Here is a 19,703-nt window from a genome sequence, read left to right as displayed (position 1 = left end):
AAAATGGGTGTGATATGTTCAGACCTTCTGCTACGTGTCAGACGTCTGGCGGCAGCGTTCTGAACCAGCTGAAGACCCCTAATGCTGGACTGTGGTAACCCTGTAAATAGAACATTACAATAATCTAGTCTAGAAGAAACAAAAGCATGAATCAGGGTCTCATCATCAGCCATGGACAGGATGGGGCGGATCCTCGCTATATTTCTCAGATGGAAAAAAGCAGTCCTAATAACATCCCTGATGTGGAGGTCAAAAGACAACGTGAGATCAAAAATTACCCCAAGGTTCCTCATTTTGTCCGTATGATGTATGACACAGGAACCCAGGCTGAGCGTCAGCTGGTCAAACTGATGCCCATGTCTTGCTGGACCAAGAACCATCATTTCAGTCTTATCAAAGTTTAAAAGTAGGAAGTTACTAGACATCCAACTTCTCACTGATAGAAGACAGTCCTCCAGGGATTTTATGGGAGTGAGATTTCCCGCAGTTATCGGCATGTACAACTGAGTATCATCAGCATAACAATGAAAGGCAATCCCAAAACTCCGCAGTATATGCCCAAGGGGTGTCACATACAGGGAGAAAAGCAAGGGGCCTAAAACAGATCCCTGTGGAACCCCAAATCTCATGTCAGCAAGGTCAGAGGTAGTGCCATTATACAAGACACACTGAGAACGACTGGACAGATATGACGTCAACCAGGCAAGGGCACTTCCAGTAATCCCAAAAAAATTCTCCAACCTATTGAGCAAAATATGATGATCCACAGTATCAAACGCAGCACTGAGATCTAACAACACCAAAACTGTAGTGGTGTCTGAGTCCATTGCTCGCAGAAGATCATTCACTACTTCAGCGAGCGCTGTCTCTGTGGAATGATATTTCCTAAAAGCAGACTGCAGCGGCTCAAAAAGATCATTCTCAGTGAGGTGGTCTATGAGCTGCCGTGAAACCACCTTTTCTAAAATTTTGGAACAGAATGATAGATTTGATATCGGCCTGCAATTTTTCAATACACTAGGGTCAAGATTAGATTTCTTAAGTAATGGTTTAATCACTGCTGATTTAAAACATTTCGGAACAGATCCAGAGGTTAATGACAGATTAATAATTTCCAGCACAGTCGGCCCAAGAGTGGGCCACAGGTCCTTAAACAATTTTGTTGGTATGGGATCAAATAAACAGGTTGTGCTTTTTGTAGATGCCACAAGTTTCGTCAGCACGCCCAATGAAATACTATTAAATTCTGTCAATCTAGGTAACACCTCAATGGTAGCGCCCACCTCCATAGCAGGTTTTAATGGCTGGGCCGAGGCGTGCTGAGATATGCTCAGCCTAATATCTTCTATTTTCTTCTCAAAATAATCCAAGAAATCCTGTGCTGAAAAGGGAGAACGACTAACAGGTGGCTGCCCGTGAATAAGAAATGCGACCGTGTCAAACAAAAACTTTGAGTAATGTTTGTTTTTACTGATCAAATCAGAGTAATAGGTCCACTTCGTGGCCAGTAGTGCATGCTTATAATCTAAAATAGCATCCCGCCACACAAGGCGGAACACCTCTAATTTGGAATAACGCCATTTCCGTTCCAAACCTCTAGCCTTCTGCCTGAGGTCACGCAAATAATCATTGAACCAAGGTGACTGTGCCTTAGGAGGGTGTGACCTTAAAAGAGGAGGCGCAATCTTATCAAGGGTAGTTTTAAGCGTTAAATTTAGACTATCCGCGAGGCTGTCCACTGATTTAGCATTCTCCAGATTCAAAGCTAAAATATCAGGTAGTCTGGCCTCAAGTTCAGTCATAGTTGAGGATTTAATACGACGCTGCAGTAGTAGACAAGGTTATTGTTCCACTAAACATGGCAGCGTAAATGTAAACCTGATAAGTGAATGGTCAGAGACTACAGATGCAAAAGGCAAAATGTCAATATTTGTGACAGCAAACCCACATACAAGAACCAGATCCAGGGTATTTCCACTAATGTGTGTCGGGTCCTGAATGCATTGCTGGAATCCTAAAGCATCCACAATTTGCATAAATGATTTGCTAAGGGGATCAGAGGGCTTATTTATATGAATGTTAAAGTCACCAATAATCAAAATGTTGTCTGCACTAGTTGACAAACTAGAGATGAATGCACCAAATTCATCTAAGAAGTCAGCATATGGGCCAGGGGGCCTTTAAACAGTGACAAAATAACATAGCTGAGCTCCAGTTTTATGACCCTGACAGTACTTAGCATCATGGGCGTAACGGAGAGTCAGATGCTCAAAGGAATTATATTTGTGACCCCCAACAGCTAATAAAGAAAACCTAGATTTGTAAATAAAAGCCACACCCCCGCCTTGCTTCACACCACGAGACACGTGACTAAATGTGTATGCTGGTGGGCAGGCCTCATTCAGAGGAAGGAGAGTTGTGGGTTTGAGCCAGGTTTCACACAAGCCAATCATATCTAAATGATGATCCATGATTAAATCATTAATCAACAATGATTTCGAGGACAGTGATCTGATGTTCAGGAGACCCAGGGTAAGGACCTCAGGGGGGATGACATGATGATGATATGATGATTCATATATTTAAGTAATTATAATTAGGTTCAGAAAAACTAAAAGAGAACAAGTATCTGTTGATCCTTTGATTCTGTGTTACATTATAATTGCTATTTTTTGGGGGTTGTATTTTCTGGTGGTACTTTGTGCTGGGCTGGTTCGCTCCTCAGTGATAAGTCCCCTAGGTACCAAAGAGTGTCGTGTTGAGAGGTACCAGAGAAGAATTCAACATTCCTCCACGACTGAAGATTCCTGAAACAATAAAGGGCGCACCGAGGAGTTTCTGTGGGTATTTAGTGTGGGTGGTTGAATTGTCGGACTGTTCCCTTTGTTAAAACCAGATCAAGATTGTGAAGTAACACCCAGAATTGATCCGCTGCAATCAGAGGTTCTCCCCATTGCACGATTGTAGTAGAAGCTTGATCACTGATCTTGATCTGAGGCCACGTGAGCACAAGCGGGACATTACCGGCAACTGTTAAATTTTTCGTGTGTTTCCGAGAGTAGTTTGTGTGTCTCCGTATCAGTGATATAACACTAAAACTGACAATGTCTGAACCCAGATCATTTATGGACCTTTGGTCCACTTTCAAGACATTCTATTTGAAATTTGTAGAACAGAAAAATCGTAAACCAGAAGAAAAAAAATTAGAGACAATTCTCAGTGACATGCAGGGAGGAGAAGAGTTAAAATGGCCTGAAGTGAAAAATGCTCTCAGTACTCGTCAAAAAACAAACAAAAAAATGCTGACTGCATTGGAAGCCATAGAGTAGCTAGAGTAGCCACAGAGTAGTTCTGAGAAAAAAAAATTAGAAGCACAAAAATTGAAAGCAGAAAATAAAGACCTGTTTAAAATCAAGACAAAAAAAAATTGTGCAAAACAGCTGAAAAAAATCATATTCATTATCACAATGCTGTAATACAGCTTCGTGCCTGTAAATCCTGGGAAGAAACTGTGGATCAGAGAAAAATGACCATCACAGAGAATTCTTAAAATGAGCATAAAGCATCTCCAGTCCATGAATCCTTGAAAGTAAATACAGCATTATCATCATCAGACCTTCACATGATACCAACAATGCATCATTTCACATCAATAAGTGCCACTTTTCTCCAAATACTTTTGGTCCCTCCATCGAAGCATCCCAAATCATCTTGCTCAGCATAATAAGCACATTCCAAAACTATCTTAATCATGTTAATAACTGTCATATAATTCATTTAAGCAAGCAATCAATGTCTCATCTGTGTTTACAACAGGTTGATCCTGCTTCTAGTTACTTTCAATTATAATATGGCTAAATCCTATTGCTAACTGGCTAAATCTGACAACAAAATCTGAGAAAATACCATTACCTCTAAAGGGTGAAGTAGCACCTGTGGTACAGAGAATTTATCCTACATTTACAGACATCGACTCACCACCTTATAATAATGTTATGGTGATTCAAAATGGCACACTGCCAACAAGTCCACAGCCTGTCCAAGCTCCAGTTCTAGTGATTAAGTCTGGACTGATGGACTGTGAGGAGACTCCAGGATTGGTCAGCAGTGAGGGTCTTCTGGGTCCTCCACCGTCTCCCCAGAGAGATACTGGTGGTGGCCTGAGGGGCGCCTCGGGTTCTATTAGAGGCTCAATAATATCCTCTACTCCCAGGGTTCGATTTTAGCGGTTACCCGGGAACCCGTGGCACCCTACTTTGGGGGCGGGCACACAACTCTTTAGACTTGCATTCCCGACTGGAATCCACCTTTTTTATTTCATAACTGTACAGAAATCTATCAAATTTGGACAAAATTTGCGCAGAATTTGACTTTCTGAGACCGACACATACACAAAACGTCATCAAAAAATGTTCTTCTCCTCTGTTTGTAATGCCGCGCTTTATTATACACAGATCAAATGGAGCGTTTTTGAGGGAAGAGCGAACAGCAGCCACTGGAGAGTTTTTTTTTTTTATTTCTCTACGTGCACGAGCGAGCAAATCATCCCTGAAGATTATTTTATTTATTAACTACACAGATGTATAATAAAAGCAAAGGGTGACTGGTTTATAAATACAATTATGACAGAGTTTTTGAGGGAAGCGCTGCCTTAGATTCTGAGCTTAATTCTGATTCTGAGGAAGAACACCTTGAAGTGCTGCAGAGAATGGCAGATGACCATGATGACAGCTAATAGATTTTCTGTAATCACAACAAGTGTAATCAACACTCATGGCAGCCATGATTGTTAATTGGCTGGATGTTTAATAAAACATCGGCAGCTGAGATGACCCCATGCCAATCTGCCTGTGCATATTGGCATGGGGTCATCTCAGCTTCTGACAAGGTTAGAACATTTCGAAATTTCAGAAAATATTACTCCAAAAACACAAAAATTCCCTTCCATAATTTCATCCTGTCTGACGAAGGGCGAGGCCCGAAACGTCACCTTTGGTGTGTTATTAAAGGCTTGTTTGGGAGCTAACTGGCTGTGCGGATCGCTTTCGTTTTTTGTTCTTCCATAATTTCACCCCAAATCTGCCCCCAGACCCCCCTAGTTGCTTTGCTGCTATGCTGCGTAGTGGTAGGTTTGGTACCGAACTTTTCTGAGGGGCACCAAACCTTTCAGATTTTGGTGCCCTTAAGGCACACAACTATTTATTCTAAAAGGCAAACCCTGTCTACTCCACAGGGTCCATCAGCCCAAGGGTAACAGAAAGAAAAAAAGAAGCAGGAAGGAGAATTCAGAAAGTGATGATGACAGATATGATTTGACAGGATGGGAAGGTGGAACTTATGGGGAAGACTTACTTGACCCTGACTCGCATAAATTTGTCAGACAAGTAAGACAACACAACAAACAAACGTGAGGAGAAAGTACATGAAAAAATGTATCAGAAATTAGAAAAACAACGTCTCAAACACATGAAACAATACAAAATTGACTCAGACAGTGAGGACGTCGACCAATGTGTAAGTCCACCCCCTGTTTCTGGAGTGGTTAAAATAAAGGGTCCAAAGGTGTACAGATTATACAAACCACAAAGAGGTTTAGAAAAACTATCTAAAAGAGTCGAGCTGTGTCTGGAGGACAAGAAAGAGATACTCAGAGATACTGAAGAAGAAAAATATCTCCAGAAGAAAGCAAGAGACAGGGGGAGACAAGAGGAAAAGTTAAATCTCATACATCTAACAGATGAGGACAGTGAGGGGAAGGAAGCTGATCAAAATGAGTCTCAAATCATTGATGCTAGATCTCAAATGGCCGACTGCTGCTCCCTAGTGGTAAATAGTGATAAACACACCCATGAGACATTAGAGTCCAGTAAACGTTTTCATCACAACCTGACAGCTGTAAGCCATCCCATGGTGACTAGACAAAAGACTAAAAACACTGCATTACGTAAGTGGATTTGATTTACAAACTCCTCTGAATGCACCATTGTTTGAAGGAGTAGGAGGACGCCAGGTCTATCAAGCCTAGAAAACATGTGACATGTTTGCAATCAAAGATAGGCTACTGCCCCTGTCTGGGGGTGCAGGCCCCTGGATCAGGCAACTGGAAGACCTCACAGGAGGTATGTATTTAGCATTGGGTGGTGTGCGCGCTCTGGTGGCAGCCTGTGCATCCAGAAATGAAAGTGTGGTACTGGAAGAAGCAGCTAAAATTACCGCATTTCCTGATGATATGCCATTTGATAATGTAAAGCGCGAGTATTATGCTGCACTCAGAGATAAATACCCTTACAATATAACATCTGGCACAGCCTCTTACTCACCAAAAGAAGATGAGTCCCCTGAAGGATTCATACAAGGAGCTGTAAATCACTGGATTGACTTAACTGGCTGACATCCGGGTACAGGAGACGCTGGTGCACAGATCCTGTTTAAACAGGCTGTGTTTTCTGGTCTCCCTGCTCCTGTAAAGGCTAAACTGGACGACACACCTGAGATTTCTGTCATGCCGATGGATAGATGGAAGTTACATGTGATACACTTCCTGAAAAATTTCAATGTAAGACAAGCAGAAGACCAGAGTGAGAAAACAAAAATGAAACTGAAGTTGCTCAAAATGCAACTCAAAGAAGCTGAAGCCAAAATCAGCAAAAAGAATAAAAATGGCTCAGATCAACTCCAGATGGCTCAAGTGCCACAACCTGTGGCTGGGGCTTTTGGACAGAACTGGCCATATCCACCTTATGTACCACCACCTCCATGGCCTGGCCAACAGCAATGGCCATCAGGCATGAATCAAAATAGGGGTGGAAAAGGTAGAGGTTGTTTCCACCCACGAACAGGACGTGGAGGTCGAGGAGGTTCTATGAGGGGAAGAGGGACAGGTCAGGGTGGACCACAGCCAGGCATGTGTTACAACTGTGGTCAACCAGAACACTGGGCTAAGAACTGCTCACAAGCTGCCCAGGATTATGTACAGCAACCCCAATAGGACATGGCGCCATCAGCTGGCAATCCCTTCTGGTCACCACTAGGAGGCCAGTTTCCTCAATAGGGAGGCGTAGAGAACCCTACGCAGGGAGCCTTAGCCCCTCCCATGCTGACCGTGTCTGTGAACAACAGGGAAGTGGATTTCATGGTGGACACTGGTGAGACCTACTCCACGCTGTCCAAGGCTGACTCCAATATTCCACTATCCTCTACTGCTGTGAGGGTCAAGGGGTTCTCTAGGAAATCTGCGGCTATACCAAGAACTGTGCCAGTTCAAGTGACTATGGGGAACCAGAGATTCATGTATCAGTTTCTGGCATCAACAGCCTGTCCTGTCAATCTTTTGGGAAGAGACATCATGGTAAAGTGTGGTTGGAAGTGTCCTGTTCAAAGACTGGGACTATAGTGACTCTGAGAGATGGCAACGTTTTGCCCTACCACTCCCAGCTCAATGGAGGGATGATGTTGCTGCAACCTGGCACTGCACCCACTATACCCAACAAACATGCTGAGATCTATTGGGGAGTGCTTTGTTCAGAATCTGCCACAGCCACAGGCATATTGACTTTCTATCGTAAGTGGGAGCCCTGGATCAAGTCTCTCCAACCTTATGTTCCTCCACCAGACCTTTTTCATGTCACCCTAAATTACACCAGGCAAACTGACCTTGTGTATGATGAAGCATTTCAAGAGCAGCTTGACCAGACATGTTGGTTCATTGTCTCTGATGGGTTGTTTGTCGGTCCTGAAGCAAAAGAATTGGGTCCCATGACTAAGAGGCTAAAAGAAACTACGGACTGGCAGAACTCTCAGTTGTCCCAAGTCAAGTACTCACCGTCCCAGAAAGCCTACTACATTCCTTGGTCCTTACGTGATAGTGTATTTTTGGAGAAACAGTTTTTGGAATGACATCATGGTGCCGAACAAACTGACCATGAGAATACCATACCTCTGTTGGACAGCATGCCCCAGAAATTGTGGGCCAACTCTCCAACAAATGTTGGACGTATTGATGTGCCACCCGTTATGTTTGAGGTCAAACCTGGTTCACCTGCTTGGATTCCACAGTATCCCATTTCAGACGTGGCTGCACAAGGCATAAAGATCACCACTGAAGGGCTAATTGACTCTGGTGTTTTGATCGAGACCGAATATGACTACAACACTCCTATTTTACCTGTTCCAAAACCAAACACAGACAAATACCGCATGGTGCACGATTTGAGATGTATTAATGACATCATTCAGACAAAGTGCCTCCCTGTTCCTAATCCGTACACAGCTTTGTCATTGCTAACACCAAAACACAAGTTCTTCACAGTTCTTAACTGATCTGGCAAATGCGTTCTTTAGTGTTTCTCTGTCGGTTCAACTCAAAAGATTTTTTGCATTCACATATTTGTGAAAGCAATACACATACACTTCTCTGCCACAGGGATTTGTATTTTCTCCAGGTTTATTTAATCATGCTCTCAAACAGCTGATTAAAATTTTGTGAACAAGATCAAGGACCTGCAGCTGGAGGCAGATGAAACAATTGTGTCTTTTGATATGACTTCGTTGTTCACCTGCATCCCCACCGCTGAGGCTGTCTCAGCTGTGAGGCAGAAACTGCTGGAGGATGTGTCTCTACTTGAAAGGACCAAACTCACACCAGACCACATCTACCAGCTCTTGGAGATCTGTCTTAACACCACGTATTTCCTGTTTAGGGGGAATTACTACAGGCAGATTCATGGCTGTGCAATGGGGTCTCCGGTATCTCCCATTGTGGCCAATCTGTACATGGAGCAAGTGGAGAAGACAGCCTTGACATCTTTCACGGGCATCTCTCCCAGTCACTGGTTCAGATATGTTGATGACACATGGGTTAAAATCAAGCAACAGGAAGTTGAAGACTTTACAGAACACATCAACTCGGTGGACGCCAATATCAAGTTCACACGTGAGGATGCCAGAAACAACCATTTAGCCTTCTTGGACTGTGATGTTACGATTGGAGAGAACAGGAAGCTCCAGACAGGGGTTTACAGAAAACCAACTCACACTGACCAATATCTGCTCTTTGGCTCAAACCACCCCCTTGAACACAAGCTCGGGGTGATCAGGATGCTTCAACACAGAGCCCTACAGGTGCCCACAACTGCAGAGGGAAGGGCTAAAGAACAACAACTTGTCCGGAAAGCCCTCACAGTATGTGGGTACCCACGATGGTCCCTGGACAAAGTGCAGAAGTCCCAGAGAACAAAGAGACCAGATAGACAGGAGACGGAGACAAAAAGAAAAGGAGTGTCTCTCCCTTATTTAGCAGGAGTAGGGGAAAAACTACAGAGGATCTTCAGACAGCACAAAATCCCAGTTTACTTTAAACCGGTTAACACCTTGAGACAGAAATTAGTTCACCCTAAGGACAGGATCCCTAGTTACAAACAGAGCAATGTAGTGTATTCTATCAGATGTCAGGAAAACTGTAACGACCACTACATAGGTGAGACTAAGCAACCTTTACACAAAAGGCTATACCAGCACCGCAGAGAGGGCGCCAGTGGACCTCAGTCTGCAGTTCATCTCCACCTTAAAGACACTAACCACACATTTGAGGACAAGGAAGTTAAAATATTAGCCAGAGAGAAGAAATGGTTTGAGAGAGGGGTCAAGGAGGCATTCTTTGTGAAACGTTTGAAACCCAGCCTTAACCGGGGAGGGGGTCTGAGACACGCTTTATCCCGTTTACAATGGGGTACTCAGGTCAAAGCGGTTTCAGTCTTTTGTTCATGGTAATGAGTCATTCACGTCATCAGCAGAGTCGCCAAGAGAGCCATCTTGATAGGGACAGCTGCCCTGTCATTAGGAGGGTGCTAACTAGAGCACAATAGGTGCTAATTAGAGCTATTGTTTAGTCACCAGCCTATAGCAGTCTGCCTCTCGGTAGGAGGGGTCTGGTTAGGTTTAAAACTCCAGCTTTTGTGACTTCTTGATTATTCTTCTCTACAAGAGTCAAGACAGAAGTCAGACCACCAGAGCAAGAATTTTAGCTGAGGAAGCTTCTGCGATTTGAAGCGAAACGTCCTCGCGTCAAGCAACCCAGTCCAGTCGAAGATTCAAGCTTCTCTACTATGGAAACCACCTGGACAACTGAGAGCCTACACAGAAACAAAGCTGATTAAAGATGTACAGCTGCCCTCTGGAGTGTTCCTTGTCCAGTATGTGGATGACATCCTTATTGCAGCTGAATCAGGCAGCTCCTGTTTGGAAGCTATACACATCGTCCTGCAAACATTAGCAGACAAAGGTTTCATGGTCAGTAAGGCCAAACTACAAGTGGCAAGACCTCAGGTTTCATTCCTGGGCAGAGTAATCTCTGCTGCTGGTAAATCAGTTTCCTCAGGACAGCTGGAAACTATTCTGCATCACAAACAACCTGAAACAGTGAAAGAAATGCTGTCATTTTTGGGACTGACTGGATACAGCAGAAATTATGTACCATCCTATGTGGACAACACTGCACTCCTGAGGGGACTGGTAAAAGAAAAAGGGCACAGAAACCTGAAAGCAGCTCTGAACTGGACTACAGAAGCAGAGCAACAGTTTATTCAGGTGAAACATCATTTAGCAAAAGCAGCCTTGTTGGCTGTACCCAATTATGATGATCCCTTCTTCTTGGATGTTTCTGAAAAAGGCGGAGTTGTTAATGCTGCCCAATATCAGAAAAAAGGGGGTGAGAGAAAGGTACTAATGTACTACAGTTCAAAACTTGACTCAGTGGAACAAGGACAACCTCTGTGCACAAAACATGCAGCAGTAGTGGCTAAAGCAATTACAAAAACAACACACATAGTGACGTCTCACCCACTGACAATATTGACGTCACATACGGTCGCATCATTAGTCTCATCCAAGGCTTTCACCATGACTAGCCTAAGACAAACCAGACTGGAAGCCATTTTGTTGCAGCCACACATCACCAACAGCACTGAAGGTGTAAATATGGCCGACAATATGGATCCTCTACCTGTACACAGAAGTGAAGAAAAGGTGGAAGCAGATGTGAAATTAAGGCAGGATTTACAAGCAGAACCACTGTTGGGAGCGACAAGGATTCTGTTCACAGATGGATGCTGTTGGAGAAGCCCAATGGAAGGGCTAAAGGCAGGATTCGCTGTAGATGAACTCTACCCAAACTCAGGGACATTCAGGACAGTAGCATCAGTACAGATCCTCAACAAGCATCCGTGCAGAGAGCAGAATTACATGCATTAGCTGAAGCACTAAAACATTCAAATGGTGAAAATGTGACAATCTACACTGACTCTGCCTATGGTGTAGTTCACTATGAGTTGGCAAGATGGTACAGGATTGACTTTCTGACAGCAGCAGGACAACCTGTAAAACATTATGATATAGTGACTCACCTGGCATAAGCCATGATGGGACCTAACAAACTGGCTGTAGTAAAATGCAGAGGACATTCAAAAGACCAAGCAGTAAATGTCTATGAAGGAAACAATCAGGCAGACCTGGCAGCAAAGGCAGCTGCAGGCTACCAAGGAGAGTTGATTATGTACTCAGAAGAGGAAGAAGCAGAGTTGCAAGGACATACATTAACAAAGTGGGATGTGTGTGAGATGCAAGATGATGCAGGAGCATATGAAAAATCAATGTGGAAACAATATGGAGCAATAGAAAAGGACAGACTTTGGAGATTTATTGATGGGACAATCTGCTTACCATCAGCATTGGCACATATCATAATTGATGGAGCACATGGTATGGATCATTTGTCAAGAAGGCAGACAGAAAAAATTGTGTCAGAACACTGGTGGCATCCCAGACTAACTGAACTGATTAAACATTGATTGGAAAACTGCAAGGTATGTCTGGAGTACAATGTGGGTCCAGGCATGACCCCCACAATGGGGTCATATCTGGTGCCAACTGCTCCGTTTCAGGACATAGTAACTGATTACACAGACATGGGCCCAGAAAACCGAACTCAAGGTTACAGGTACTTGTTGGTCATTGTTGATTGCTATACAAAGTGGGTAGAGGCCATCCTCACCAAAAAGGAAGATGCTGCATCAGTGTGCAAATATCTGATCAATCAGTTCATACCTAGACATGGGTTTTCAAGATCAATCAGATCAGACAATGGTTCACATTTCAAAATTGAAGATTTGGCTAGAGAGAAAAGTATGGGCATTAAACACAGATTTGGCTCTGTTTATCACCCACAGTCCCAAGGACTGGTGGAGAGAGCAAATCAGACACTAAAGGAGAAGCTGGCTAAAATTTGTGCTGACTCAAAACTGACCTGGTGACAGGCATTACCAATTGCCTTGATGGCTATCAGGGCTTCTGTTAACTCATCAACAGGATTCGCCCCGCATGAACTTTGCATAGGAAGGACTTTTCCCAATCCATGTGCCACTGGCATAAGGGGGATGCCCCTAGATGTCAACCAAATACAACACACTACCTATTATTTGCGACTAACTGCATTGGTAGCCTTGCTCTCGTTCCAGGTGCAGCAATGAGAAGACAATCCTCCACAGGGACCTGTGGGGAATAAAGTAGATCCAGGAGATTGGATCTGGTTGAAGGTAATTGTGGGACCTGACTACTGTACATTCATTCCAGACAATTCAGGTGACAGTGGTGTCATTGCTCAAACCACAGCTAATTTGACTCAAATTCGGGATGCAATTGAAAAGGGATATGTGCAAGATGAAGGGGGATTTTTTTTTAAACTGGTTATTTTCAGGAGGTTGGAGACAATGGATGATCAAGATGGCTATGATATTTTTGTTTGTGTTCTTAGTAGTGACACTGATTGCATGTTGTGTTGTTCCATGCCTTAGAACTCTGATCACCAAGTTCATTGATAGTACTGTTGCTAGTAAGCTACTTGTGTTGGGAATTAATCCTGGGGAAGTAGAACTTTTAGAAGTTGATGAATGTCTGTAACATGTTGTCCACAGTTTAACTGTGGACAAAAGGGGGAATTGTAAAGAATAAATGAAAATATATGCTATTTTACTCATAATTAGCTTTGCATGCTAACAATGCTAAAACTTCCATCCATCCATTTTCTTCTGCTTTATCCGGAGTTGGGTCGCGGGGCAGCAGCTGAAGCAAAGCCGCCCACACACACCTCCTCCAGCTCCTCCGGGGGAACCCCAAGGTGTTCCCAAGCCAGCCGAGAGATGTAGTCCCTTCAGCGTGTCCTGGGTCTTCCCCGGGGCCTCCTCCCAATGGGACGTGCCCAGAGCACCTCTCCAGCGAGGCGTCCAGGGGCATCCGGAAAAGATGCCCGAGCCACCTCAACTGGCTCCTTTCGATGTGAAAGAGCAGTGGCTCCGAGCTCCTACCGAGTGACCGAGCTCCTCACCCTATCTCTAAGGGAGCGCCCAGCCACCCTGCGGAGGAAACTCATCTTGGCCGCTTGTACTCGCGATCTCGTTCTTTCGGTCATGAGCCAAATCTCATGACCATAGGTGAGGATCGGAACGTAGATCGATCGGTAAATCGAGAGCTTTGCCCCCCTACTCAGCTTTCTCTTCACCACGATGGTCCGATACAGGGACCGCATCACTGCAGACGCTGCACCGATCCGTCTATCGATCTCACGCTCCATCCGTCCCTCACTCGTGAACAAGACCCTGAGATACTTAAACTCCTCCACTTGAGGCAAGGACACTCCACCGACCTGAAGAGGGCAAAGCACCTTTTTCCGGTCGAGAACCATGGCCTCGGATTTGGAGGTGCTGATTTTCATCCCGGACGCTTCACACTCGGCTGCAAACTGCCACAGTGCACGCTGAAGGTCCTGATTTGATGAAGCCAACAGAACCACATCGTCCACAAACAGCAGAGACGAGATTCTGTGGTTCCCAAACCAGACCCCCTCTACACCCTGGCTGCGCCTAGAAATTCTGTCCATAAAAATAATGAACAGAACCGGTGACAAAGGGCAGCCCTGGTGGAGGCCAACGTGCACTGGAAACAGGTTTGACTTACTACCGGCAATGCGAACCAAGCTCCTGCTGTGGTCATACATGGACCGGATAGCCCTTAGCAAAGGACCCCGGACCCCGTACTCCCGGAGCACCCCCCACAGGGTGCCCCGAAGGACACGGTCGAACGCCTTCTCCAGATCCACAAAACACATGTGGACTGGTTGGGCGAACTCCCATGAACCCTCGAGCACCCGATGGAGCGTGTAGAGCTGGTCCAGTGTACCGCGACCAGGACGAAAACCACACTGCTCCTCCTGAATCAGAGGTTCGACCATCGGTCAAACTGTCCTCTCCAGTACTCTGGAATAGACCTTATCGGGGAGGCTGAGGAGTGTGATCCCCCTATAGTTGGAACACACCCTCCAGTCCCCCTTCTTAAACAGAGGGACCACCACCCCGGTCTGCCAAGCCAGAGGCACTGTCCCCGACCACCACGCGATGTTGCAGAGGCATGTCAGCCAAGACAGTCCCACAATATCCAGAGACTTAAGGTACTCAGGACGGATTTCATCCACCCCAGGAGCCTTGCCACCGAGGAGCTTTCTAACCACCTTAGTGACTTCTGCCTGGGTAATGGATGAGTCCGCCTCTGGGTCCCCACTCTCTGCTTCCTCTTCAGAAGATGTGACGATGGGATTGAGGAGATCTTCGAAGTATTTGTTAAAGATATAAACCCATATTGCCAAAAAATATGTTTAAATGGGCAGCTATTATGAGCCGTGGCGTTACGCATGTCTCTTCAGGGGGTATGATATCGCAATTGCAATCTATTTTTTGTCTTTATGGGTTCGATGCATATGCAAAACAGCATTGTAGAGCATGCATGACATGTGCAAAACACAACTCACAAGGCAATTTGAGACCCCAAAGAGGCAAATTTCCAACACCACAATATCCCTTTCAAGTGATTCATATGGATTATATACAGTTGAGTAAACATGAAGGGAAGGAATTTTGTTTAGTCATAATTGATGCCTTCTCAAAATGGGTAGAATTGTTCCCTACAAAACATGCAGATGCACTTACAGTGGCTAAGGCATTGTGCAAAGACATCATTCCATGATTTGGAATACCAGAAACAGTCTATTCAGATAATGGAGCGCATTTTGTTAATACAATAGTGCAATACGTAGGAGAAGCACTACAGGTTAATCTCAAAAATCATTGTGCTTATCATCCACAAAGTGCCGGATTAGTGGAAAGGATGAATGGAACAGTAAAAAACAGACTTAGAAAGACAATGGAGGAAACAGGCAGACCATGGACACATTGTGTAGATTTGGTAAAAATGTATATAAACATAACTAGTACCATGGGGTTGACACCGTATGAAACATTGTTTGGCAGAAAATATCGATTGCCATATTATGGGCAAATTTGGAATGTACCTGAGGAAGCCAGTTTGGCAGATTACATGAGAAAGATGTTAGAAAGACAACATGGGAGAGTTTCAAACACTGATGATCCCATTTCTCCACAGGATGACCCTAAAGTGGTACCTGGAGACTGGGTGTTGATAAGAAGCATCAAGAGAAAACACTGGCATTCACCTAAATGGGAAGGGCCCCATCAAGTACTACTCACAACACCCACAGCCTTGAAAATTGGGGAAAGAAGTACATGGATTCATTTAACTCACTGTAAGAAAGTCATTTCTGCAGACACAGACAAACAGTAAGAACAGTAGGATAAGACTAGTAATAGTGTGTGAGCTTGGTGTTAAGATCCAGGTTAGACACGAAAGCTAGCAGAAGACATTAAGAAGCCACTGTTCTGAACATAGGTGTGCTGTAGTGTGCAGAAATGGCGAAAGAAAAAAACAAAAAGAACGAGGGTTTCTGGACCCCATGGACAGTCCTTGTTATGCTACTTTTCTTTTTTGGATTGGGCTTATTATTAAAAGCCATAAGCACGGGACATGATAATAAGGATCACATCCGCAGATTGCAGAGACCAAAAAGAAGTAACGAAGACCCCAGTCCGATAATAAATGCCACAGTACATAGGTGTGATAGGAACAATGCGTACCGATTTGGTGTACAAGCCTGCATTCCTAGAAATGCTTCTGTGGTCATCTCTGTACCATATAGTGCTCTTACCCATGGAACATGGGATGGTGACAGAGGGACTAATTACGGAAATAGTTTCTCATGGTATATGACCAATGATCAACAAGATAAGAGATGGGAAACGTTGGTAGCCGATGAATGGAGTAGATGGACACCAAGATGGGCACAAACCGAGTGGGCTAAGTACCAGAGTCAAATTCTCAAAATGTATCAAACAGATGATAAGCTGTTTATAGTGGTGAATACCACAGAAAAAGGAACCATATTCCCACCTGATATAAAGGGAGACTGTTGGTTGTTCCTCCTTTGGGTATACAAACCAGGAAAAGATCCGTATTTCCATTTTTTCCTCTGTGAGACAGATAGAGTACAGCAACCAATATTGACAGAATTAAGTACGTCAAAGGGGGTGTCCATTCAAGCAAAGGGGGTGTCCATACAAGCAAAGGGGATGTCCGTACAAGGCACAAAAGACATGAAGGCAGATGACTGGTTCCTAGTAACTACAGGAATTAGTGGACAAAATAACAATTGGCTTTTAATGGCAGAACAAGCAGGACTAGCTGCAAAGAAGGACTGTGTTGTATGTATGGGACCCAGACCTATATTACAGGTAATACCGGCAGCATTACCCAAAGACTGTCTGCTGACTGTAATGACACAGACATGCATTGCAGCAAACAACAATTGTTCTAAGTGGGACAAGATCTATCCATTGACCAAATTGACTAAGATTAAACCTTTATTTTCAAGCAAAGTTGGGCATGCTAACCATTCATGTGTAAACTTGACAGGGACAAGTAAGACTTTGGGTAGCTTAAACCACACTGCCTGGTGTAAGGATGTGGTCCATAGTACTCCCACATTCAAACCTGTCGGTAGGAGTGACGTATGGTGGTGGTGTGGTGATAACAGAATCTTTGACAGACTGCCACAAAATGTGTCAGGTTATTGTGCATTAATATCATTATTGTTACCAGTTAAAGCTATACCCATGACCCCTGAAGACGTTACGACATATGCAGCCTCTCTTATTCCTGAAGATTGGCAGAAAGGCATAGCCAGACATAGAGTAAAAAGAGATTGGAAAGGAGTGGGAAATCCAACATATATTGATGCAATAGGAGTCCCCAGAGGAGTGCCTGACGAGTATAAACTGGTTGATCAAATAGCAGCTGGATTCGAATCTTCCATCTGTTGGTGGTGTTCAATTAATAAAAACGTGGACAGAATAAACTACATCCACTACAATGTACAGAAATTAGGAAATTGGACTGAGGAAGGATTTAAGGCTGTCCATTCACAGTTAGAAGCCACGTCCCTTATGGCCTTCCAGAATCGTATTGCTCTGGATATGTTGTTGGCAGAGAAAGGAGGTGTTTGTGCCATGTTCGGAGAACAATGCTGCACATTCATTCCCAACAACACAGCTGCAGATGGCAGTCTCACTCAAGCCATCGACGGGCTGAGGACGTTGAACAGGAAGATGAAAGAGCACAGTGGAGTAAACACCGAAGGCTGGGATTGGTGGCTGGAAGGGATGGGAAAATGGAGGTCTTTGATTTCTTCACTATTAGTGTCTATAGCAGTATTTGCTGCAATTCTAACATTGTGTGGATGTTGTTGAATTCCATGTCTCCGAGGCCTTGTAAATAGAATGATAACCACAGCAATAAGTCCAGGACCAGGAGGGGGACCAGCATCATATCCACTCCTGGGGCAAGACGACAACGAGGAGGAAGATGACTCTCATGACCTGTACCCAGACCAATGGAAGTATGATGACCCAGACACCGATGATGATGACAATGGTGACATCACCTCTGGGGTGTAAGCCTATAGAACATACCATGATGAACCTCTTAGTGAAAATCTCAAAAAGAAGTGCTAAGCTGGGTGATGCCTACTATATGTTTAACAGGCGATAAACAGGAGGGGAATGTTAAAGATTTTGTATATATGTTATCACTGTTAAACATTTGTACCTTTGTCTTCTTTCTCATGAAAACGTTGTTGTGCTGTTTAGCACCTGTCTTAACGTAACCCTGAGAATGTACTTGTTATTCAACCTTGTTTTAGCATGCTGGGGTCAATCTGAACTGGGAATGAAGAGCTGGATGTACTTATTATTATTATACAACTTTGTTTTTGTAGCCGCTAACGACTGGGAGTGAAGCATGATGGGGTCAGGCTGAACTGGGAGTAAAAGAACTGGAGGTTGTTTTGACTGTTGTGATGTGATGCTTAGTGTGAAGAACAGGACACTCCAGGCAGATGCAGAACAGCTGATAACTGCAACAGACGAACGGGATGTGCTGACCTTCGACGATAAGATTAAAAGAAAGAAACTGTTTTTCCTTACAGCTGCACTTATTGACGTATGTGTTTATGTTACGGGAAGAAACTTGTCTTGCGTCGTCCCCCCCACCCTTAGGACAAGTTTTATGATGTGGTGAGGGCTTCTCTAATAAAAAGAGCGGGAGCGCAGGCCAGACTTTAGTGTAGCCTTGGTGTACAGCCTGACCGCACTCCGCGCGAGATAAATTTGACTTTCTGTCTCACTGGTGTTTCTTGACTCTGTTTGTCTTATCAAAGGTTTTAAGAATGTTTGGAGGAGAAAATACCCAACAGTATTCCTTCCACCGCCCGACAACATCCCCAGTCAGGGTCAACAGCTCCCCACCCGCACCGTAGACAGTGGTGGTGGAGAGCTGCTTCCGCCTCCTGAGGCATCGGACGGTTTGCCAGAATTTCTTCTAGGCCGACCGATAGTCCTCCTCCATGGCCTCCCCGAACTCCTCCCAGACCCGAGTTTTTGCGGCACGCTTGCGACCTGTCAGCTGCCCCCGGGGTCCCACTTACCAAAAAAGATAAGTAGGACTCCTTCTTCAGCTTGACGGCATCCCTTACTTCCGGCGTCCACCACCAGGTTCGGGGATTGCAGCCGCGACAGGCACCAGAGACCTTGTGACCACATGAACGAGCGGCCGCATCGACAATGGAGGTGGAGAACATGGTCCACTCTGACTCCATGTCTCCAACCTGCCCTGGGATTTGGGAGAAGCTCTCCCAGAGGTGGGAGTTGAAGACCTCGCTGACAGAGGGTTCCACCAGTCATTCCCAGCAGACCCTCACGATACGTTTGGGCCTGCCAGGTCTGACTGGCTTCCTCCCCTCCCAACGGATCCAACTCACGACCAGGTGGTGATCGGTCGACAGCTCTGCCCCTCTGTTCACTCGAGTGTCCGAGACACGTGGCCGAAGGTCAGATGATATGAGTACAAAATCGATCATCGACGTCCGGCTCAGGGTGCATTTATGGACACCCTTGTGCTCAAACATGGTGTTCGTGATTTACAAACTGTAACTAGCACAGAAGTCCAACAACTGAACACCACTCGGGTTCAGATCGGGGAGGCCGTGCTTCCCAATCACCCCCCTCCAGGTCTCACTGTCGTCGCCCACGTGGGCGTTGAAATCCCCCAGATAGGGATGTGGAGATTAATCGATATGAATCGGTATCTAGATACAAACATGCGTGATGCGAGTGCATCGATTCATTCAAAATCAAATCAAATCAATTTTATTTATATAGCGCCAAATCATAACAAACAGTTGCCCCAAGGCGCTT

This window comes from Thalassophryne amazonica, chromosome 15 (assembly GCF_902500255.1).
Source record: "Thalassophryne amazonica chromosome 15, fThaAma1.1, whole genome shotgun sequence".
NCBI lineage: Eukaryota > Metazoa > Chordata > Actinopteri > Batrachoidiformes > Batrachoididae > Thalassophryne > Thalassophryne amazonica.
This window is presented reverse-complemented; position numbering follows the sequence as displayed.